The following is a 24,921-nucleotide window of genomic DNA, read 5'->3' as shown; positions in this document are numbered from 1 at the left end:
GATTTATTAAGTATCAGAGCGAGAGCGGGGAATGTCACAAAAGAAGTGTGTTTTTGGTTGCCAGGGCAAGACAACCCTGCACAAAAAAAACCAGCATTAAGGGACCAGTTGATGGAGTTTATTTTTACAGAGCATCAACGGAGTTGTGCAAGTGTTTTGTTTGTTCCCTGCATTTCGAAGATGCTTGTTTAACAAACAAGGCCCAGTTTGACGCCGGATTTGCATATCGTTTATTTCTTAAGGATAATGCAGTCCCAACGAAAAAAGGGGTCACGATCGTGTGTTGGAACCACAGGCGGTGAGTAAAACTGCTTCAAATATCTCTGTGTTGTTAACTTAGCTATCGCGTAAGCACATCAAGTAAACAACATGCGATGTTGTCATCAAACTGCACTTTCCACATGTACACCTTAAACACACCACACGCGCGAGCGCAGGAGGATTAGAGCCTGTAGTCGTTGAAGTGGTCCGCTTTGACTCCGTTAAACTCATTAAATCCATGAAATGAAAGAGAAATGGAGTTGGTGTCCCACACATTTAATGGCTGCTACACGGCATCGCTCTCTTCTCAAACATGAGAGATTAACTCTTTCTTGCCATTACAAATTATTTAAAGACAAAATAATAACAAGGCGGCAGAGCGAACTTATCATCCATAGTGGTTCTCACGTAGTCCTTCTCTTAAAGACTGATCACTTATAACTGACTGGTCACTTACATTTTAGCCTCTGGATCTGATTCTGATTCATAAATATATGGCTGAATCTGACTGTTAGCCATGGTTTGTTTTGGATGATGGTTTTTCCCTCACGGTAATGTCACAGCTTCCACACGCTCTCAACGCAAAAGCCTACTCGCGCTTGTGATTCTTTAGCTCCGCCCACACGTCACGCCTCCAGGGGCTCGTGTTTTTCCGGGAAAAAACGGTACATACTATCTTTCTCTTATAAATATAATAAAACTAAACACTTTTTGGAGTTATGAAGGATTCAGTACTACTGTATGGGTACTCAAGATTAACAGTTATTGAGTGAAAACAAGCATTTCACCCCCCCTTTAAGGCTGGAGTATTGTAATGCACTGCTAGGTGGTTGTCCTGCATCTTCAATAAACAAGCTACAGGTAGTCCAAAATGCAGCGGCTAGATTCTTTACCAGATCAAGAAAATATGATCATATCACCCCAATTCCACAGTCTCTGCACTGTCTACCTGTTAAGTTTTATATCAGTTACAAATAATTATTACGTACCTATAAGGCACTAAATAGTTTAGCTCCAGTGTACCTAACTAGCCTTATATCATGCTACAATCCATCACGTTGGACTTTTGGTAGTTCCTTGGATAGCAAAGTCCACTAAAGGATGTAGAGCTTTTTCGCATTTGGCTCTGGAATAGCCTTCCTGATAATGTTTGGGGTTCAGACACACTCTCTCTGTTTAAATCTAGATTAAAAACACATCTCTTTCGCCAAGCATTCAAATAATTTATCATTTATAATTCATAATTTATAATCCTAGATACCAATCCACCTAGATGCATAATCATTTTAAAAGAAAGCTAAATAAATAAATGTATTGATGTCTGTTGAAGAGCATAGAAAAAAAAAACAAGTGAAAAGAACAACTAACAACTATGTACAAAATCCAAAGCAGACTGCACATTACTGAGAGTGTAGGTCTGCACAAACAAAAGAAACAAATGTTAAAGGGGGGGTGAAATGCTATTTCATGCATACTGAGTTTTTTTACACTGTTAAAGAGTTGGATTCCCATACTAAACATGGACAAAGTTTAAAAAATTATTTGTACGTTTGAAGGAGTATTTTTTTCCAAAAATACTCCTTCCGGTTTGTCACATGTTTCGGAAAGTTTTTTTCGAGTATGGCTCTGTGTGACGTTAGATGGAGCAGAATTTCCTTATATGGGTCCTAAGGACACTTCTGCCGGAAGAGCGCGCGCTCGCGTATAGCAGCGCACTGAGAGGCTGAGCACAGACTCACTGATCAGAGCGAGAGCGTCTCGAAATGTCACAGAAGTGTTTTTTTGGTTGCCAGGGCAAGACAACCCTGCACAGATTACCAAAAAAAAAAACGGCATTAAGGGACCAGTGGATGGAGTTTATTTTTACAGAGCATCAACGGAGTTGTGCAAGTGTTTTTGTTTGTTCCCTGCATTTCGAAGATGCTTGTTTTACAAACAAGGCCCAGTTTGACGCCGGGTTTGCACATTGTTTATTTCTTAAGGATAATGCAGTCCCAACGAAAAACGGTCACGATCGTGTGTTGGAACCGCAGGCGGTGAGTAAAACTGCTTCAAATATCTCTGTGTTGTTAACTTAGCTATCGGCGCGTAAGCACATCAAGTAAACAACATGCAATGTTGTCATCAAACTGCACTTTCCACATGTACAGCTTAAAAAAAGACGACATAAAGTGGAACTTAGTCATTTTCCAAAACCGCTAAGCAAATATATACAGTTTTAGTACATACCACATAGAGACGTCGTTTGCTGATGCTGCTCTTGTTAAATTTTAGCCTCTGGATCTGTGTCACAGCTTCCAGACGCTCTCAACGCAAAAGCTTACTCGCGCTCGTGATTCTTTAGCTCCGCCCACACGTCACTCCTCCAGCCTGTCGTGTTTTTCCAGGAAAAATCGGTACAGACTATCTTTCTCTTATGAATATAATAAAACTAAAGACTTTTTGGAGTTATGAAGGATGCAGTACTACTCTATAGGTACTCAAGATTAACAGGATATTGAGTGAAAACGAGAATTTCACCCCCCCTCCCCCCCTTTAATATGTGACCAATCCACGTCAACCCAAGACATGTCCCCCCCAAAAGTCCCGATGAGCCAAAAGCATAGAGATCAAACAGCTATAAATTAGCCCCAAAAAATAATAATTAAAAAATAAAAAATAAATCATTATTATTTACCAGTCAGCGGACGAGTGTACAGGACTGGGGCAAAATTCCAAAACTAAATTAACATTCTTAGTATAGGTGGCGCTGTCGAGCCATTTTGTCACACCCTCTTCTGAATCCTATATCAGACGAAAATTTTCACCAGGTTTGACGCATGTGCAAAGTTTCATGACTTTTTGAGCATGTTAAAGCCCTCAAAAATGCGATTCATTCGGGAGAAGAAAAAAAGAAGCGGAATAATAATAATACAGCAATCTTTTATTCCCATGGCGAGACATCAAACTTCGTTACCGCTAGGGATGCACCGATACCACTTTTTTGGAGTACGAGTACGAGTACTTGCATTTCAGTACTCGCCGATACCGATACCGAGTACTTAATAAAAAAAAACATGATTTCAATTCACAGGTAACAGCTTTAGTCATATAAATTTAACAAAAAAAAACAAGGGACTAGTTTGGAATTAAGAACATTTATTTAAAATGAAAAGCATGTTGTATGCAAAATATTACAGAATAAATAATTATAAAAAAAAAAATTAAACCGTGACAGTGCAACTCAAGTATTTTTTTCAGTTCGTTGTAAACTCTGCCACTTTGGACAACACGGGGCATTAATAAACATCTTTGCTATTTAGTGCACAATATTTGAATAAACTAACAACATCCACCAAACATAGAACTGCGGCAGATAGTGCAACTGAGGTAGGTATTAACATCAAGTCTAAGCGACTCACTTAATGGAGCCTATTTAGAAAAAGTGAGTGGTTTTTTTTTAAGAAAAGTAGCTTTTCTGCATTATCAGCAGTCAGCCTGTTTCTGTTTTCATCTATAATGTGTGACACTGAGCTAAAAAGCCTTTCACTTTCCACACTGCTACATGGGGCTGAGAGGTATTTCTGGGCCATTTTAGCCAAAGTGTGGAACCTAATTTTGTTGACACCCCAGTACTTCAGAGGACTGTCTTCACGAGGGCTTGGGGCCACATCCGAGGTATGTGTCGAGCTCAATGGCAGCACCTGCTGCCAGCGGCTGTGCTGCCTGGGGCTGCTCCTTAGCGATTTCTTCAAATACAGTGTCCAGACTGCTGCTAGTGCTGGCCTGGGCCTTGAGGAACAGTTTAGCAGGAGGTTCTGCAGCTTCTGCCCGACTCTCCTCTGCCTCAGCTCTGGACATCATCTGCAGCTCCTGCTTCAGGTGCAGCTTGGCCTCCGGAGCAGTGTTGTTGGAGAAGAAGCGATCTTTATACCTGAACAAAATTCATGAATGTATTAATATGTGGAAAAATAGGACAGATTTTAGTTTCCCCTAAACCACTGTCATAAATGCCAGCCATTTGGCTTTCTGGTAGTAATAAGGGAAATACATTTCATATTATATATATATTGCATACATTTGTATTTGTGTATTTTAGTTGTATTTTTTATATTGTGAATTTAGTACAAAAATATAATATTTCAGATGGAAATTAATCTTACATTTAGTACTGTAGTTTATCATAATAGCACACAGACTTTACCTTGGGTCAAGTATGGTGGAGATGAAGTACAGTGGATTGGTCTCGACGTCACTGAAGCGCTTCTTGACAGCTTCCAGTAAGGTTGCTTTCATTGTCTTGACACCGTTGTCCTCGTCTGTTTCTCTGTTTAGAAGTCTCACTAGCACAGTCACAGCTGGGATGACATCAGAGGCTAGTGCTTCGTAGCTGCTCACTTTTTTAGTTAGTTCCTCAAAGGGGGCAAGGATGGCCACAGTCTTCTCCATAAGAGCCCATTGGTGAGCGGTGAGATAGCCAGGGAGTTCATGCTCGGACACATACACCCCCAGCACTCGCTTTTGCTCAATGAGGGACTGGAGCATGTAATACGTGCTGTTCCAGCGTGTTTGTACGTCCTGCTGCAGTCTCTTTATTGGCTGGTTGAGCTGTCCCTGAATGTCCTCGAGGCGGGAGTAGGCTAAGGCGGAATGTTTAAAGTGCCCAACTATTTTCCGCCCCACTGCTATAGCATCAGCTATGCTCCTCTATGCTAATAAGCCCTCGTGAACAGCCAGTTGGAGCGTGTGCGCGACACATGGCAGACTTGGGAGCCCTGCGTCATTCATGGCTTTAATCATGTTTTTGGCATTGTCACGAAGCACAACATTTACTGATGTTTTAGGTATACCCCATGTCTGGAGCATTTCCTCAAACACATGCGCTATAGCCTGGCTGGTGTGCGAGCCGCGGAATTGTTTCGCATGTAATATGGCTCGTTGCGGCGTGAAACTCTCGTCTATCCACTGGGAGGTTAGGCTAATTAGCGACACGGGGCTAACACTGCTTGTCCAAATATCCGTGGTGAAACTTAACGCAGAGGAGGCTTGCAGTAGGCCGTGGATGTGTTGTTTCATGGAGTCGTGTAGTTTAGGCAGCTCTCATGTAGCGGCGGCTTGGGACATCATATCTGGGCTCCAAAACATGGAGGAGACGCAGGAATCCCACATTTTCTACCTCCGAGAGTGGCTGGTCACTCAATGCAATGTACTCGATAATTGCCTGTGTTATTTTCACAGCACATGGACTGTCTCTGGACATTTTCTCTCGTCTTGCAAGAGTTTGCTGCAGCGTGGGTTGTGTGGGTGTAGAAGCATGGGTAAACTCTTTGTACTCATTGTCATGTTGGGATTTTAGGTGCTTGATTAAATTACTTGTGTTAAATGCGCTACCTTTTGAGCCTCCTCTGGACAATTTCGCTGAGCACAATTTGCAGTCCGCCTTTGTTTTGTCGTCTTCATTGACTTTGAAATAGTTCCACACAGCTGACATGTTGTCTCGCCTCGCCTTCTCCCCACTCTGACCTGCAGCCGGGGCGGGGCCTGGGCGTGGGCACTCGGCGCCTTTGATTAACCCCTTACACGCCGGTATCGGTATCGGTGCATCCCTAGTCACCGCGCCATGGACACGCCCTTTGACTAAAACTCAAGATCTTCACAACTTAACATCACACAGGCCTTTAGATTAGACTGACCACAAAAAAGACACTGATGTCATAAAAATTGTAGTAGTTCGTCGCAGTGTAAAATATGCCACTTCTTGTATCCAATAGGTGGCGCTATAGCTATAACTGAATATGGGCATGTCAATCTGTTCAGGTCCGGAGTTTTATCAAATATGTGAAGTTTGGGGCTGATTGGACATTGTATGTCTGAGTTATAGCAACTTCATTTTTCACGGCGAATCATCGAAATTCGCCAGGCCACCACGGACACACCCTTCAACGAAAACTCAAAATCTTCGCAATTTAACTTCGCAAAGGCCTTTAGGTTAAGCATACCAAATTTGGTGTTGATCTGAATAAATCTCTAGGAGGAGTTCGTTAAAATACAACGCATGGAAATGACAAAAATTGCATAAAATTTGCTCATAATATTATAAATAACCGACTTCCTGTTGGGTTTAGAATTTTGCTCCAAGAGTCTTTTTTGTAGGTATTGGCGTGTTACATGTGTGTGTGCCAATTTTCGTGCATGTACGTGAAACATAGCTCGAGGCGCACACCGCTGAATGTCTATAGGTGGCGCTGTCGAGCCATTTTGCCACACCCTCTTCTGAATCCTATATCAGACGTAAATTTTCGCCAGTTCTGAGGTGTGTGCAAAGTTTCATGACTTTTTGAGCATGTTTAGGCCCTCAAAAATGCGATTCATTTTGGAGAAGCGGAATAATAATAATAATAAATATAGCTGCAAGCAGCAATTACGGGGCCAAGCACTCCAACGGCAAATGTAGGAGCTAAGCATAGCATCGAGCATCACACCAAATGCATTAATGAGCAATAACAGCAATTTTAGGATTATTGTAATTGAAATGGCTAAAAAAATCATAAATACAACCTCTAGTAGCATGATTTACTGGCTTATCAAAATTGACCAATAGGTGGTGCTGTTATCAAGTCAATTTGGTGTACTCTGTGTGACTTTTCAATGACACAAACAAAGTTTGGTGTCAATATGCCAAAGCATTGCAGAGATACAGCCTCAAGTGTCATTTTGTCATTGTGCCTCAAGTTCGTCGCTGTGGTATGCAAAAACGGTTTTGTCTATCGACACAAAATTCATAACTTTTTGTCAGCACAGTCTGAAGATCATCTGATTAAATTTTGGTGAAAATTGGACTAACGGCTGATGAGGAGTTCAAAAAGTAGGTTTTCAACATAAATCAAAATGGCGGACCGGAAGTTCAGCTTAATCTGGCATATTTGGTATCTATGTTTTCGGCATAAACCAGGGAATATTTTGAGACCAGTTTCGTTGCAATAGGCTAATGCATTAAAAAGTTATTAGCATTTTTATAAGTGTAATTATTCATGGGTAATGAATGGTTTATTACTCTTGACCAATAGGTGGCGCTGTTACCAAATTTATGTGGCATGGTCAGTGTGAGGTAGCGATGACACGTACAAAGTTTGGTGTAAATATGTCAAAGCGTTGCAGAGATACAGCCTCAAATGCATTTTGGCACCCTTCCAACAAATTCGTTGATGCGCTTAATGAGAACCGTTTCATATATCGACACGAAATCCATAACTTTTTGCCAGCATGGTCTGAAGATGATACACGTCAAATTTGGTGAAAATCGGACTAACGGTCTAGGAGGAGTTCGAAAAAGTAGGTTTTCAACATTAATCAAAATGGCGGACAGGAAGTATGGCCAATATTCGCATAATTGGTATCAATGCTCTCGGCTTTACCCACAGAATATAGGGAGGCCATTTTATTTTTAATATGTCTAATTAATTCAAAAGTTATTAGCATTTATGTGATATTTCATTATAACTATTGGCCACAAGGTGGCGCTGCCACCAAACTTTTTGAGTATCTTCAGGGCATGGAGCCGAATATTTTTGTAATTATTTGCGAAACGATACGATGATGCGTTCAAAAAATACAGCATTTTGAAACATAATTCAAAATGGCCGACGCCTAAAATGGCCGACACGGGAAAATTGGATATCAATCGACTCGACATGACGCACTGAATCTACAGAGACCAGTTTTGTAATTTTTGGCCAAACCATTCAGAAGTTATAAGCCAAAATATGCATTTTTCATATCTCCTGACCACTAGGTGGCGCTGTGTCGAAACACTGCAGGTAGTCTCAGGTCATGCTTATTATAACACACACCAAGTTTGGTCTCAATACGCCAAACCGTTGCGGAGATATAGCCTCACGTGTATTTTTGCGTGCTTTTCGTCAAATTTTTTCACGTGGCATTCGAGAACGGTTGGACGAATCAACTTGAATTCCATAACTTTTTGCCAGCATGGTCTGATGATGATCTGAGCCAATTTTCGTGAAAATCGGACAAACCGTCTAGGACGAGTTCGAAAAAGTAAGTTTTTCGAAAAGTTGAAAATAGCGAAAAAACTAAACCTTGCGATTTTTGAATTTTAGGGTTCATTCGACTTGGCTTGAGCCAAGGATTCAGAGGAAAAAAGAATTTCCATTTTCTGGCTTACGGTTCAAAAGTTATTAGCATACAAACATTGAAAGTTTGGACAAGTGGTGGCGCTAGAGAGTAGGAGTTAGAGGCTTCAAATTTGCTATAGTTAATGTTGGGACTGTCCTCTATCAGTGTGCCAAATTATACAACTTTCCCGCAAACGGTTCTATGGGCTGCCATAGACTTGCGGCGGAAGAAGAAGAAGAAGAAATATAGCTGCAAGCAGCAATTACGGGGCCAAGCACTCCAACGGCAAATGTAGGAGCTAAGCATGGCATGAAACATCACACCAAATACATTAATGAGCAATAACAGTAATTTTGGAATTATTGTAATTGAAATGGCAAAAAAAAAATCATAATACCACCTCTAGTAGCATGATTACTTGGCTTATAAAGTTTGACCAATAGGTGGCACTGTTATGAAATCAATTTGGTGTACTCTGTTTGACTTTTCAATGACACACACAAAGTTTGGTGTTAATATGCCACAGCATTCCAGAGATGCAGCCTCAAGTGTCATTTTGTCATTGTGTTTCAACTTCGTCGCTTTGGTATGCAAAAACGGTTTTGTCTATCGACACAAAATCCATAACTTCGTGTCAGCATAGTCTGAAGATCATCTGATTCGAATTTGGTGAAAATTGGACATACGGTTCATGAGGAGTTCGAAAAAGTAGGTTTTCCACATAAATCAAAATGGTGGACCGGAACTTCAGTAAACACTGGCATATTTGGTATCTATGTTATCGGCATAAGCCAGGGAATATTTTGAGCCCAGTTTCGTTGCAATAGGCTAATGGACTAAAAAGTTATTAGCATTTTAAAAAGTGTAATTACTCATGGTTAATGAATGGTTTATTACTCTTGACCAATAGGTGGCGCTGTTACCAAATTTATGTGGCATGGTCAGTGTGAGGTGGCGATGACACATACAAAGTTTGGTGCAAATATGTCAAAGTGTTGCAGAGATACAGCCTCAAATGCATTTTGGCACCCTTCCAGCAAATTCGTTGATGCGCTAAATGAGAACCGTTACGTATATCGACACAAAATCCATAACTTTTTGCCAGCATGGTCTGAAGATGATTCACGTCAAATTTGGTGAAAATTGGGCTAACGGTCTAGGAGGAGTTCGAAAAAGTAGGTTTTCAACATTAAGCAAAATGGCGGACAGGAAGTAAGGCCAATTTTCACATTATTGGTATCAATACTCTCGGCATGACCCACAGAATATAGCGAGACCATTTTAATTTTAATAGACTAATTTATTCAAAAGTTATTAGCGTTTATGTGATATTTCATTATAACTATTGGCCACAAGGTGGCGCTGCCACCAAACTTTTTGAGTACCTTCAGGGCATGGAGCCGAATATTTTTGTAATTATTTGCGAAACGATACGATGCTGCGTTCAAAAAATACAGCATTTTGAAACATAATTCAAAATGGCCGACGCCTAAAATGGCCGACACAGGAAAATTGGATATCATTCGACTCGACATGACTCACTGAATCTAAAGAGACCAGTTGTGTGATTTTTGGCCAAACCATTCAGTAGTTATAAGCCAAAATATGCATTTTTCATATCTCCTGACCACTAGGTGGCGCTGTGTCGAAACACAGCAGGTAGTCTCAGTTCATGCTTGTTATAACACACGCCAAGTTTGGTCTCAATATGACAAACCGTTGCCGGGATATAGCCTCACGTGCATGTTTGCGTGCTTTTCGTCAAATTTGTTTACGTGTCATTCGACAACAGTTGGACGAATCAACTTGAATTCCATAACTTTTTGCCAGCATGGTCTGAAGATGATCTGAGCCAATTTTCGTGGCAATCGGACTAACCGTCTAGGACGAGTTCGAAAAAGTAGGTTTTTCGAATAATTGAAAATAGCGAAAAAACTAAACCTTGCGATTTTTGAATTTTAGGGTTCATTCGACTTGGCCTGAGCCAAGGATTCAGAGGAAAAAAGAATTTCCATTTTCTGGCTTACGGTTCAAAAGTTATTAGCATACAAACATTGAAAGTTTGGACAAGTGGTGGCGCTAGAGAGTAGGAGTTAGAGGCTTCAAATTTGCTATAGTTAATGTTGGGACTGTCCTCTATCAGTGTGCCAAATTATACAACTTTCCCGCAAACGGTTCTATGGGCTGCCATAGACTTGCGGCGGAAGAAGAAGAAGAAGAAGAAATATAGCTGCAAGCAGCAATCACGGGGCCAAGCATTCCAGCGGCAACATCAGGAGCTAAGCATATGTAGCATCAGACCAAATGCAACAATGAATAATGAAATTAATAATTGCATGATTGTAATTGAAATGGCTGAAAATCGTTAATAAAAGTTCCACAGCGAGGAGCTAAGCATGGCATGGAGCATCAGACCAAATGCAACAAGTAAGAAAAGCAATTATTGGAAGAGTGTAATTGAAACAGCCAGTAAAACTCCAGTAAAATGATGCATTATCATTTTTGGAAAATAGGTGGCGCTGTAATCAAATCGCTTTGTTGTGTTCTGTGGGAGGTGACAATGTTGTGGTCAATTTCTTTCAAAATACTTACAGACCTTTAGGGCAATGAGTCGAACATGCCCACCGAGTTTCATTCCGATCGACTTCCATTAACCTTGTCAAATAGGTGCTTAAAGTTGTTTGGCCAATGGCGGCCATGTTTTTTAAGATAAGTGAAATTCCTCATAGACACTTATGCCACATTGGGCCATACCAATTTTCAAGTTGATTGGATCAGCGGTTGCTTAGTAATAGCCATTTTAGTTTTTTTTTCATCCTGTAGCGCCACCAAGTGGCAGATATGGAAAAAAATATAATTTGACTAAAGTTTTTGTTCATGCATATGAGTTCTGAGTTTGGTGAAGATATCTCATTTTGTTCCCGAGTTATAGCCTTTTTCGTAAAATTGGTCCACGAATTTGAATGTTTTGGGTCACCTGGTTTTTTGTTCAGTCTTGATCAAACCACTGCAGTAATATTCTCAGGACTCTCTAGATCAATAACTTTGAAAAAATATGTTGTATTTTGTCCTTTGGTTAGATAACATTTAAACAGGCCTGAAAAACAAAAGATTTCTGTTGTCAATGGCATTAAACTGCAAAAAAAAAAAAGGGGTAATATAATCACACATGCATTAGATCTGTATTTTTTCTAAACAATCATGCAAAATTTAACAGAGATTAGGTAAAAAAGAACACTGTAATATTTATAAAGCTTCAAAACCCAGTGTTGAATAAAAAATTGCAATTATAACCACTAGATGTCACCTGAAGACCACTAATGAGCTCACTAAAGACTAAAACATTACAGTTTATGGGCTTGTTGAGGGATTCATCTAGAAAAAATGTATATTACTATTATTTAATATTACTGTTCAAGCATTTCAGATCACATTGAGTCAAAGTTTACCAATTTATTCATACAGATATATCTAATGTTTATAATTATGCCAGATTATGATTGCAATGAAACCTGAAAAATGACATAGAAGCCCACAAAAACAGAAGACTTGCAATAGGTTTTATCACCCATCATTTATTTTAATTATCTATATATATAACAAAATGTGTGCATCTGTGTGTGGGTTTAAGCATGCTTATTGGGTATTAATATACTAGTTTAAACATTTCATGTTTGTGTGTGTCTGTAATTCTGTTCTATTCTTTTACTGTCAGCCATATCTAGGTTATTTAAAATCAGTGCAGTACTATTATCTAGACTGTGAAATTATACATAAATTGCGTATGCTTCTTTGGAATGAAATTAAGACAACATATAACAGTTATAAAGGTTAAAGAGACAGTGTTGTATGATAAATTGCATTTACGACCACTAGATGTCACTGGAAGACCACTAATGGGCTTTGCAGAGATATAGCCTCAGACTCATTTTGTGAAGATGCCTGACATCTGAAGCAGCGCTGTACAAAAACGGTTTTGTCTATTGACACGAAATCCATAACTTTTTGTCAGCACGGTCTGAAGATGATCTGATTCCATTTTGGTGAAAATCGGACAAACGGTTGAGGATGAGTTTAAAAAAAAAGGTTTTCAACATGAATCAAAATGGCGGACAGGAAGTTTTGCTTAATATGACATAATTGGTATGTATGTTGTCGGCATGTCCCAAGGAACATTTTGAGACATGTTTCATGATAATAGGCTAATGCAATCAAAAGTTATTAGCATTATTGGAAATGTAATAATTAGCGGTTATTGATTGGTTTATTACTCTTGACCAATAGGTGGCGCTGTGACCAAAATGATGTGGCGTGGTCAATGTGATGTGACAATGTCACATATTAAGTTTTGTGTAAATATCTCCAACCTTTGCAGAGATACAGCCTCAGATGCAGTTTGGCATCTTTCAAGCAAATTCGTTGGTACGCTAATTGAAAACGGTTACGTGTATCGACACAAATTCCATAACTTTTTGCCAGCATGGTCTGAAGATGATCCAAATCAAATTTGGTGAAAATCTGAGCAACGGTCTAGGAGGAGTTCGAAAAAGTAGGTTTTCAACATGAATCAAAATGGCGGACAGGAAATTTTTCCAAAATTGACAAATGGGGTATCGGTGTTCTCGGCATGACCCAAGGAATCTATCAACATCAGCTTTGTTACAATAGGCTAATGTATGCAAAAGTTATTAGCATTTTTCGAAAGAATCGTTATAACTATTGACCACAAGGTGGCGCTGCCCCCAATTTTTTTGTGTACATTCAGGGCATGGAGCCGGACATTTTTGTAATTATTTGCGAAACGATACGGAACTTCATTCTTAAGATACAGCAATTTACAACTAAATCCAAAATGGCCGACGCCCAAAATGGCCGAATTGGGAAAATTCGGTATCATTCGACTCGGAATGATGCACTGAATCTAAAGACACCACTTTTGTGATTTTTGGCAAAACCGTTCAGAAGTTATGAGCAAAAACATGCATTTTTCATATCTCCTGACCACTAGGGGGCACAGCGCCGAAACACTGCAGGTAGTCCCAGGGAATGGTTGTTATAAGACCCACCAAGATTGGTCTCAATAGGCCAAACCGTTGCGGAGATATAGCCTCACGTTCACGTTTGCGTGCTTTTCCAAGAATTCGTTCATGAGCTATTCGGAAACGGTTTGAGAAATGAACTTGAATTCCATAACTTTTTGCCAGCATGGTCTGAAGATTATCTGATTCAATTTTCGTGACAATCGGTGCAACGGCCTAGGACGAGTTCGAAAAAGTAGGTTTTACGAACAATTGACGATAGCGAAAAAACTAAGCCTTGCGATTTTTGAATTTCGGTGTCCATTCGACTCGGCATGAGCCAAGGAATCACAGGAAAAAAGAATTTTCATTTTGTGGCTTACGGTTCAAGAGTTATTAGCATCAAGTTTTTGAAAGTTTAGACAATTGGTGGCGCTAGAGAGTTTGAGTTAGAGACTTCAAATTTGCTACGGTTAATGTTCAGACAGTCCTCTATTAGTGTGCCAAATTATACAACTTTCCCGCAATCGGTTCTATGGGCTACCATAGACTTGGGGTGGAAGAAGAAGAATAATAATAATAATAATAATAACGCCAACGAACACAATAGGTGCCTTCGCACCTTCGGTGCTTGGCCCCTAAATATAGCTGCAAGCAGCAATCACGGGGCCAAGCATTCCAGCGGCAACATCAGGAGCTAAGCAGACCAAATGCAACAATGAAATTAATAATTGCATGATTGTAATTGAAATGGCTGAAAATCATTAATAAAAGTTCCACAGCGAGGAGCTAAGCATGGCATGGAGCATCAGACCAAATGCAACGAGTAAGAAAAGCAATTATTGGAAGAGTGTAATTGAAACAGCCAGTAAAACTCCAGTAAAATGATGCATTATCATTTTTGGAAAATATGTGGCGCTGTAATCAAATCGCTTTGTTGTGTTCTGTGGGAGGTGACAATGTTGTGGGCAATTTCTTTCAAAATACTTACAGACCTTTAGGGCAATGAGTCGAACATGCCCACCGAGTTTCGTTCCGATCGACTTCCATTAACCTTGTCAAATAGGTCCTTAAAGTTGTTTGGCCAATGGCGGCCATGTTTTTTAAGATAAGTGAAATTCCTCATAGAGCACTTGTGCCACATTGGGCCATATCAATTTTCAAGTTGATTGGATCAACTGTTGCTTAGTTATAGCCATTTGATTTTTTTTCATCCTGTAGCGCCACCAAGTGGCAGATATGGAAAAAAAATAATAATTTGACTAAAGTTTTTGTTCATGCATATGAGTTCTGAGTTTGGTGAAGATATCTCATTTTGTTCCCGAGTTATAGCCTTTTTCATAAAATTGGTCCACGAATTTGAATGTTTTGGGTCACCTGGTTTTTTGTTCAGTCTTGATCAAACCACTGCAGTAATATTCTCAGGACTCTCTAGATCAATAACTTTGAAAAAATATGTTGTATTTTGTCCTTTGGTTAGATAACATTTAAACAGGCCTAAAAAACAAAAGATTTCTGTTGTGAATGGCATTAAACTGCAAAAAAAAGGGGTAATATAATCACACATGCATTAGATCTGTATTTTTTCTAAACAATCATGCAAAATTTAACAGATATTAGGTAAAAAAGAACACTGTAATATTTATAAAGCTTCAAAACCCAGTGTTGAATAAAAAATTGCAATTATAACCACTAGATGTCACCTGAAGACCACTAATGAGCTCACTAAAGACTAAAACATTACAGTTTATGGGCTTGTTGAGGGATTCATCTAGAAAAAATGTAGATTACTATTATTTAATATTACTGTTCAAGCATTTCAGATCACATTGAGTCAAAGTTTACCAATTTATTCATACAGATATATCTAATGTTTATAATTATGCCAGATTATGATTGCAATGAAACCTGAAAAATGACATAGAAGCCCATAAAAACAGAAGACTTGCAATAGGTTTTATCACCCATCATTTATTTTAATTATCTATATATATAACAAAATGTGTGCATCTGTGTGTGGGTTTAAGCATGCTTATTGAGTATTAATATACTAGTTTAAACATTTCATGTTTGTGTGTGTCTGTAATTCTGTTCTATTCTTTTACTGTCAGCCATATCTATGTTATTTAAAATCAGTGCAGTACTATTATCTAGACTGTGAAATTATACATAAATTGTGTATGCTTCTTTGGAATGAAATTAAGACAACATATAACAGTTATAAAGGTTAAAGAGACAGTGTTGTATGATAAATTGCATTTACGACCACTAGATGTCACTGGAAGACCACTAATGGGCTTTGCAGAGCTATAGCCTCAGACTCATTTTGTGAAGATGCCTGACATCTGAAGCAGCGCTGTACAAAAACGGTTTCGTCTATTGACACGAAATCCATAACTTTTTGTCAGCACGGTCTGAAGATGATCTGATTCAATTTTGGTGAAAATCAGACAAACGGTTGAGGATGAGTTTAAAAAAAAAGGTTTTCAACATGAATCAAAATGGCGGACAGGAAGTTTTGCTTAATATGACATAATTGGTATGTATGTTGTCGGCATGTCCCAAGGAACATTTTGAGACATGTTTCATGATAATAGGCTAATGCAATCAAAAGTTATTAGCATTATTGGAAATGTAATAATTAGCGGTTATTGATTGGTTTATTACTCTTGACCAATAGGTGGCGCTGTGACCAAAATGATGTGGCGTGGTCAATGTGATGTGACAATGTCACATATTAAGTTTTGTGTAAATATCTCCAACCTTTGCAGAGATACTGCCTCAGATGCAGTTTGGCATCTTTCCAGCAAATTCGTTGGTACGCTAATTGAAAACGGTTACGTGTATCGACACAAATTCCATAACTTTTTGCCAGCATGGTCTGAAGACGATCCAAATCAAATTTGGTGAAAATCTGAGCAACGGTCTAGGAGGAGTTTGAAAAAGTAGGTTTTCAACATGAATCAAAATGGCGGACAGGAAATTTTGCCAAAATTGACAAATTGGGTATCGGTGTTCTCGGCATGACCCAAGGAATCTATAAACATCAGTTTTGTTACAATAGGCTAATGTATGCAAAAGTTATTAGCATTTTTCGAAAAATCGTTATAACTATTGACCACAAGGTGGCGCTGCCCCCAATTTTTTTGTGTACATTCAGGGCATGGAGCCGGACATTTTTGTAATTATTTGCGAAACGATACGGAACTTCATTCTTAAGATACAGCAATTTACAACTAAATTCAAAATGGCCGACGCCCAAAATGGCCGAATTGGGAAAATTCGGTATCATTCGACTCGGAATGATGCACTGAATCTAAAGACACCACTTTTGTGATTTTTGGCAAAACCGTTCAGAAGTTATGAGCAAAAACATGCATTTTTCATATCTCCTGACCACTAGGGGGCACAGCGCCGAAACACTGCAGGTAGTCCCAGGGAATGGTTGTTATAAGACCCACCAAGATTGGTCTCAATAGGCCAAACCGTTGCGGAGATATAGCCTCACGTTCACGTTTGCGTGCTTTTCGAAGAATTCGTTCATGAGCTATTCGGAAACGGTTTGAGAAATCAACTTGAATTCCATAACTTTTTGCCAGCATGGTCTGAAGATTATCTGATTCAATTTTCGTGACAATCGGTGCAACGGCCTAGGACGAGTTCGAAAAAGTAGGTTTTACGAACAATTGACGATAGCGAAAAAACTAAGCCTTGCGATTTTTGAATTTCGGTGTCCATTCGACTCGGCATGAGCCAAGGAATCACAGGAAAAAAGAATTTTAATTTTGTGGCTTACGGTTCAAGAGTTATTAGCATCAAGTTTTTGAAAGTTTAGACAATTGGTGGCGCTAGAGAGTTTGAGTTAGAGACTTCAAATTTGCTACGGTTAATGTTCAGACAGTCTTCTATTAGTGTGCCAAATTATACAACTTTCCCGCAATCGGTTCTATGGGCTACCATAGACTTGGGGTGGAAGAAGAAGAATAATAATAATAAATATAGCTGCAAGCAGCAATTACGGGGCCAAGCACTCCAACGGCAAATGTAGTAGCTAAGCATCGCATAAAGCATCACACCAAATACATTAATGAGCAATAACAGCAATTTTGGAATTATTGTATTTGAAATGGCAAAAAAAAAAAAAAAACACCAATACCACCTCTAGTAGCATGATTACTTGGTTTATCAAGCTTGACCAATAGGTGACACTGTTATAAAATCAATTTGGTGTACTCTGTGTGTCTTTTCAATGACACACACAAAGTTTGGTGTCAATATGCCAAAGCATTCCAGGGATACAGCCTCAAGTGTCATTTTCTCATTGTGCCTCAAATTCGTCGATGTGGTATGCGAAAACGGTTTTGTCTATCGACTCAAAATCCATAACTTTGAATCAGTATAGCCTGAAGATCATTTGATTCGAATTTGGTGAAAATCGGACATACGGTTGATCAGGAGTTCGAAAAAGTATGTTTTCAACATAAATCAAAATGGCGGACCGGAAGTTCAGCTTACCGTAGTATATTTGGTATCTATGTTATCGGCATAAGCCAGGGAATATTTTGAGCCCAGTTTCCTTCAAATAGGCTAATGCATTAAAAAGTTATTAGCATTTTAAAAAGTGTAATTACTCATGGTTAATGAATGGTTTATTACTCTTGATCAATAGGTGGCGCTGTTACCAAATTTATGTGGCATGGTCAGTGTGAGGTGGCGATGACACATACAAAGTTTGGTGCAAATATGTCAAAGTGTTGCAGAGATACAGCCTCAAATGCATTTTGGCACCCTTCCAGCAAATTCGTTGATGCGCTAAATGAGAACCGTTACGTATATCGACACAAAATCCATAACTTTTTGCCAGCATGGTCTGAAGATGATGCACGTCAAATTTGGTGAAAATTGGGCTAACGGTCTAGGAGGAGTTTGAAAAAGTAGGTTTTCAACATTAAGCAAAATGGCGGACAGGAAGTAAGGCCAATTTTCATATTATTGGTATCAATACTCTCGGCATGACCCACAGAATATAGCGAGATCATTTTAATTTTAATAGACTAATTTATTCAAAAGTTATTAGAATTTATGTGATATTTCATTATAACTATTGGCCACAAGGTGGCGCTGCCACCAAACTTTTTGAGTACCTTCAGGGCATGGAGCCGAATATTTTTGTAATTATTTGCGAAACGATACGATGCTGCGTTCAAAAAATACAGCATTTTAAATCATAATTCAAAATGGCCGACGCCTAAAATGGCCGACACAGGAAAATTGGATATCATTTGACTCGACATGACTCACTGAATCTAAAGAGACCAGTTGTGTGATTTTTGGCCAAACCATTCAGTAGTTATAAGCCAAAATATGCATTTTTCATATCTCCTGACCACTAGGTGGCGCTGTGTCGAAACACTGCAGGTAGTCTCAGTTCATGCTTGTTATAACACACGCCAAGTTTGGTCTCAATATGACAAACCGTTGCCGGGATATAGCCTCACGTGCATGTTTGCGTGCTTTTCGTCAAATTTGTTTACGTGTCATTCGACAACAGTTGGACGAATCAACTTGAATTCCATAACTTTTTGCCAGCATGGTCTGAAGATGATCTGAGCCAATTTTCGTGGCAATCGGACTAACCGTCTAGGACGAGTTCGAAAAAGTAGGTTTTTCGAATAATTGAAAATAGCGAAAAAACTAAACCTTGCGATTTTTGAATTTTGGGGTTCATTCGACTTGGCATGAGCCAGGGATTCAGAAGAAAAAAGAATTTCCATTTTCTGGCTTACGGTTCAAAAGTTATTAGCATACAAACATTGAAAGTTTGGACAAGTGGTGGCGCTAGAGAGTAGGAGTTAGAGACTTCAAATTAGCTATAGTTAATGTTGGGACTGTCCTCTATCAGTGTGCCAAATTATACAACTTTCCCGCAATCGGTTCTATGGGCTGCCATAGACTTGCGGCGGAAGAAGAAGAAGAAGAAGAAGAAGAAGCAGAATAATAATAACGCCAACGATTACAATAGGTGCCTACGCACCTTCGGTGCTTGGCCCCTAATAATAATAACGCCAACAAACACAATAGGTGCCTTCGCACCTTCGGTGCTTGGCCCCTAATAACGCCAACGAAAACAATAGGTGCCTACGCACCTTCGGTGCTTGGCCCCTAATAATAACGCCAACGAACACAATAGGTGCCTTCGCACCTTCGGTGCTTGGCCCCTAAATATAGCTGCAAGCAGCAATTACGGGGCCAAGCACTCCAACGGCAAATGTAGGAGCTAAGCATGGCATGGAGCATCACACCAAATGCATTAATGAGCAATAACAGCAATTTTAGGATTATTGTAATTGAAATGGCTAAAAAAATCATAAATACAACCTCTAGTAGCATGATTTACTGGCTTATCAAAATTGACCAATAGGTGGTGCTGTTATCAAGTCAATTTGGTGTACTCTGTGTGACTTTTCAATGACACAAACAAAGTTTGGTGTCAATATGCCAAAGCATTGCAGAGATACAGCCTCAAGTGTCATTTTGTCATTGTGCCTCAAGTTCGTCGCTGTGGTATGCAAAAACGGTTTTGTCTATCGACACAAAATTCATAACTTTTTGTCAGCACAGTCTGAAGATCATCTGATTAAATTTTGGTGAAAATTGGACTAACGGCTGATGAGGAGTTCAAAAAGTAGGTTTTCAACATAAATCAAAATGGCGGACCGGAAGTTCAGCTTAATCTGGCATATTTGGTATCTATGTTTTCGGCATAAACCAGGGAATATTCTGAGACCAGTTTCGTTGCAATAGGCTAATGCATTAAAAAGTTATTAGCATTTTTATAAGTGTAATTATTCATGGGTAATGAATGGTTTATTACTCTTGACCAATAGGTGGCGCTGTTAGTGAAGTGAAGTGACATTCAGCCAAGTATGGTGACCCATACTCAGAATTTGTGCTCTGCATTTAACCCATCCGAAATGCACACACACAGAGCAGTGAACACACACACACACACTGTGAGCACACACCCGGAGCAGTGGGCAGCCATTTATGCTGCGGCGCCCGGGGAGCAGTTGGGGGTTCGATGCCTTGCTCAAGGGCACCTAAGTCGTGGTATTGAAGGTGGAGAGAGAACTGTACATGCACTACCCCCACCCACAATTCCATCCGGCCCGAGACTAGAACCCACAACCCTTCGATTGGGAGTCCAACCCTCTAACCATTAGGCCACGACTTCCCTTTACCAAATTTATGTGGCATGGTCAGTGTGAGGTAGTGATGACACGTACAAAGTTTGGTGTAAATATGTCAAAGCGTTGCAGAGATACAGCCTCAAATGCATTTTGGCACCCTTCCAACAAATTCGTTGATGCGCTTAATGAGAACCGTTTCATATATCGACACGAAATCCATAACTTTTTGCCAGCATGGTCTGAAGATGATACACGTCAAATTTGGTGAAAATCGGACTAACGGTCTAGGAGGAGTTCGAAAAAGTAGGTTTTCAACATTAATCAAAATGGCGGACAGGAAGTATGGCCAATATTCGCATAATTGGTATCAATGCTCTCGGCTTTACCCACAGAATATAGGGAGGCCATTTTAATTTTAATAGTCTAATTTATTCAAAAGTTATTAGCATTTATGGGATATTTCATTATAACTATTGGCCACAAGGTGGCGCTGCCACCAAACTTTTTGAGTATCTTCAGGGCATGGAGCCAAATATTTTTGTAATTATTTGCGAAACGATACGATGATGCGTTCAAAAAATACAGCATTTTGAAACATAATTCAAAATGGCCGACGCCTAAAATGGCCGACACGGGAAAATTGGATATCAATCGACTCGACATGACGCACTGAATCTACAGAGACCAGTTTTGTAATTTTTGGCCAAACCATTCAGAAGTTATAAGCCAAAATATGCATTTTTCATATCTCCTGACCACTAGGTGGCGCTGTGTCGAAACACTGCAGGTAGTCTCAGGTCATGCTTATTATAACACACACCAAGTTTGGTCTCAATACGCCAAACTGTTGTGGAGATATAGCCTCACGTGTATTTTTGCGTGCTTTTCGTCATATTTTTTCACGTGTCATTCGAGAACGGTTGGACGAATCAACTTGAATTCCATAACTTTTTGCCAGCATGGTCTGTTGATGATCTGAGCCAATTTTCGTGAAAATCGGACAAACCGTCTAGGACGAGTTCGAAAAAGTAAGTTTATCGAATAGTTGAAAATAGCGAAAAAACTAAACCTTGCGATTTTTGAATTTTGGGGTTCCTTCGACTTGGCTTGAGCCAAGGATTCAGAGGAAAAAAGAATTTCCATTTTCTGGCTTACGGTTCAAAAGTTATTAGCATACAAACATTGAAAGTTTGGACAAGTGGTGGCGCTAGAGAGTAGGAGTTAGAGGCTTCAAATTTGCTATAGTTAATGTTGGGACTGTCCTCTATCAGTGTGCCAAATTATACAACTTTCCCGCAATCGGTTCTATGGGCTGCCATAGACTTGCGGCGGAAGAAGAAGAATAATAAATATAGCTGCAAGCAGCAATCACGGGGCCAAGCATTCCAGCGGCAACATCAGGAGCTAAGCATATGTAGCATCAGACCAAATGCAACAATGAATAATGAAATTAATAATTGCATGATTGTAATTGAAATGGCTGAAAATCGTTAATAAAAGTTCCACAGCGAGGAGCTAAGCATGGCATGGAGCATCAGACCAAATGCAACGAGTAAGAAAAGCAATTATTGGAAGAGTGTAATTGAAACAGCCAGTAAAACTCCAGTAAAATGATGCATTATCATTTTTGGAAAATAGGTGGCGCTGTAATCAAATCGCTTTGTTGTGTTCTGTGGGAGGTGACAATGTTGTGGGCAATTTCTTTCAAAATACTTACAGACCTTTAGGGCAATGAGTCGAACATGCCCACCGAGTTTCGTTCCGATCGACTTCCATTAACCTTGTCAAATAGGTGCTTAAAGTTGTTTGGCCAATGGCGGCCATGTTTTTTAAGATAAGTGAAATTCCTCATAGAGCACTTGTGCCACATTGGGCCATATCAATTTTCAAGTTGATTGGATCAACGGTTGCTTAGTTATAGCCATTTGATTTTTTTTCATCCTGTAGCGCTACCAAGTGGCAGATATGGAAAAAAAATAATAATTTGACTAAAGTTTTTGTTCATGCATATGAGTTCTGAGTTTGGTGAAGATATCTCATTTTGTTCCCGAGTTATAGCCTTTTTTGTAAAATTGGTCCACGAATTTGAATGTTTTGGGTCACCTGGTTTTTTGTTCAGTCTTGATCAAACCACTGCAATAATATTCTCTGGACTCTCTAGATCAATAATTTTCAAAAATATGTTGCATTTTGTCCTTTGGTTAGCTATAAGAGGTCATTTAGGAAAGGGCCGTGGCCACATGTAACCTAAAGCCTATAAAACTGAAACAAAAACTCAAAACTTTATGAAACTTGGTTATAACATGTGAAAGATGACCCACCAAGCATGCAAAGTTTCATTAAGATCAGAAAATAGCTGGTGCTATAACAGTTAAAATGGCCTAAAAAACAAAAGATTTCTGTTGTGAATGGCATTAAACTGCAAAAAAAGGGGTAATATAATCACACATGCATTAGATCTGTATTTTTTCTAAACAATCATGCAAAATTTAACAGAGATTAGGTAAAAAAGAACACTGTAATATTTATAAAGCTTCAAAACCCAGTGTTGAATAAAAAATTGCAATTATAACCACTAGATGTCACCGGAAGACCACTAATGAGCTCACTAAAGACTAAAACATTACAGTTTATGGGCTTGTTGAGGGATTCATCTAGAAAAAATGTATATTACTATTATTTAATATTACTGTTCAAGCATTTCAGATCACATTGAGTCAAAGTTTACCAATTTATTCATACAGATATATCTAATGTTTATAATTATGCCAGATTATGATTGCAATGAAACCTGAAAAATGACATAGAAGCCCATAAAAACAGAAGACTTGCAATAGGTTTTATCACCCATCATTTATTTTAATTATCTATATATATAACTAAATGTGTGCATCTGTGTGTGGGTTTAAGCATGCTTATTGAGTATTAATATACTAGTTTAAACATTTCATGTTTGTGTGTGTCTGTAATTCTGTTCCTTTCTTTTACTGTCAGCCATATCTAGGTTATTTAAAATCAGTGCAGTACTATTATCTAGACTGTGAAATTATACATAAATTGCGTATGCTTCTTTGGAATGAAATTAAGACAACATATAACAGTTATAAAGGTTAAAGAGACAGTCTTGTATGATAAATTGCATTTACGACCACTAGATGTCACTGGAAGACCACTAATGGGCTTTGCAGAGATATAGCCTCAGACTCATTTTGTGAAGATGCCTGACATCTGAAGTAGCGCTGTACAAAAACGGTTTCGTCTATTGACACGAAATCCATAACTTTTTGTCAGCACGGTCTGAAGATGATCTGATTCAATTTTGGTGAAAATCGGACAAACGGTTGAGGATGAGTTTAAAAAAAAAGGTTTTCAACATGAATCAAAATGGCGGACAGGAAGTTTTGCTTAATATGACATAATTGGTATGCATGTTGTCGGCATGTCCCAAGGAACATTTTGAGACATGTTTCATGATAATAGGCTAATGCAATCAAAAGTTATTAGCATTATTGGAAATGTAATAATTAGCGGTTATTGATTGGTTTATTACTCTTGACCAATAGGTGGCGCTGTGACCAAAATGATGTGGCGTGGTCAATGTGATGTGACAATGTCACATATTAAGTTTTGTGTAAATATCTCCAACCTTTGCAGAGATACAGCCTCAGATGCAGTTTGGCATCTTTCCAGCAAATTCGTTGGTACGCTAATTGAAAACGGTTACGTGTATCGACACAAATTCCATAACTTTTTGCCAGCATGGTCTGAAGATGATCCAAATCAAATTTGGTGAAAATCTGAGCAACGGTCTAGGAGGAGTTCGAAAAAGTAGGTTTTCAACATGAATCAAAATGGCGGACAGGAAATTTTGCCAAAATTGACAAATGGGGTATCGGTGTTCTCGGCATGACCCAAGGAATCTAGCAACATCAGCTTTGTTACAATAGGCTAATGTATGCAAAAGTTATTAGCATTTTTCGAAAAAATCGTTATAACTATTGACCACAAGGTGGCGCTGCCCCCAATTTTTTTGTGTACATTCAGGGCATGGAGCCGGACATTTTTGTAATTATTTGCGAAACGATACGGAACTTCATTCTTAAGATACAGCAATTTACAACTAAATCCAAAATGGCCGACGCCCAAAATGGCCGAATTGGGAAAATTCGGTATCATTCGACTCGGAATGATGCACTGAATCTAAAGACACCACTTTTGTGATTTTTGGCAAAACCGTTCAGAAGTTATGAGCAAAAACATGCATTTTTCATATCTCCTGACCACTAGGGGGCACAGCGCCGAAACACTGCAGGTAGTCCCAGGGAATGGTTGTTATA

General features: G+C 39.1%; 1 protein-coding gene and 1 long non-coding RNA gene across 2 annotated transcripts in view; one reads left to right on the top strand and one right to left on the bottom strand.

Annotated features, from left to right (window-relative positions):
- The window catches only part of LOC128031484 (potassium channel subfamily K member 5), a 103,238-nt gene that overhangs the window by 10,130 nt on the left and 68,187 nt on the right, over positions 1-24,921 (top strand). The window lies entirely within an intron of this gene.
- LOC128031500 (uncharacterized) lies at positions 7,730-23,550 on the bottom strand. Its single transcript, XR_008188102.1, has 3 exons — positions 22,306-23,550; positions 9,762-10,972; positions 7,730-7,783 (listed from the first exon to the last, which is right to left on the bottom strand). It is a non-coding gene; the product is annotated as an uncharacterized LOC128031500 (long non-coding RNA).

This window comes from Carassius gibelio, chromosome A17, assembly GCF_023724105.1.
Source record: "Carassius gibelio isolate Cgi1373 ecotype wild population from Czech Republic chromosome A17, carGib1.2-hapl.c, whole genome shotgun sequence".
Lineage (NCBI taxonomy): Eukaryota > Metazoa > Chordata > Actinopteri > Cypriniformes > Cyprinidae > Carassius > Carassius gibelio.
This window is presented reverse-complemented; position numbering and strand designations above follow the sequence as displayed.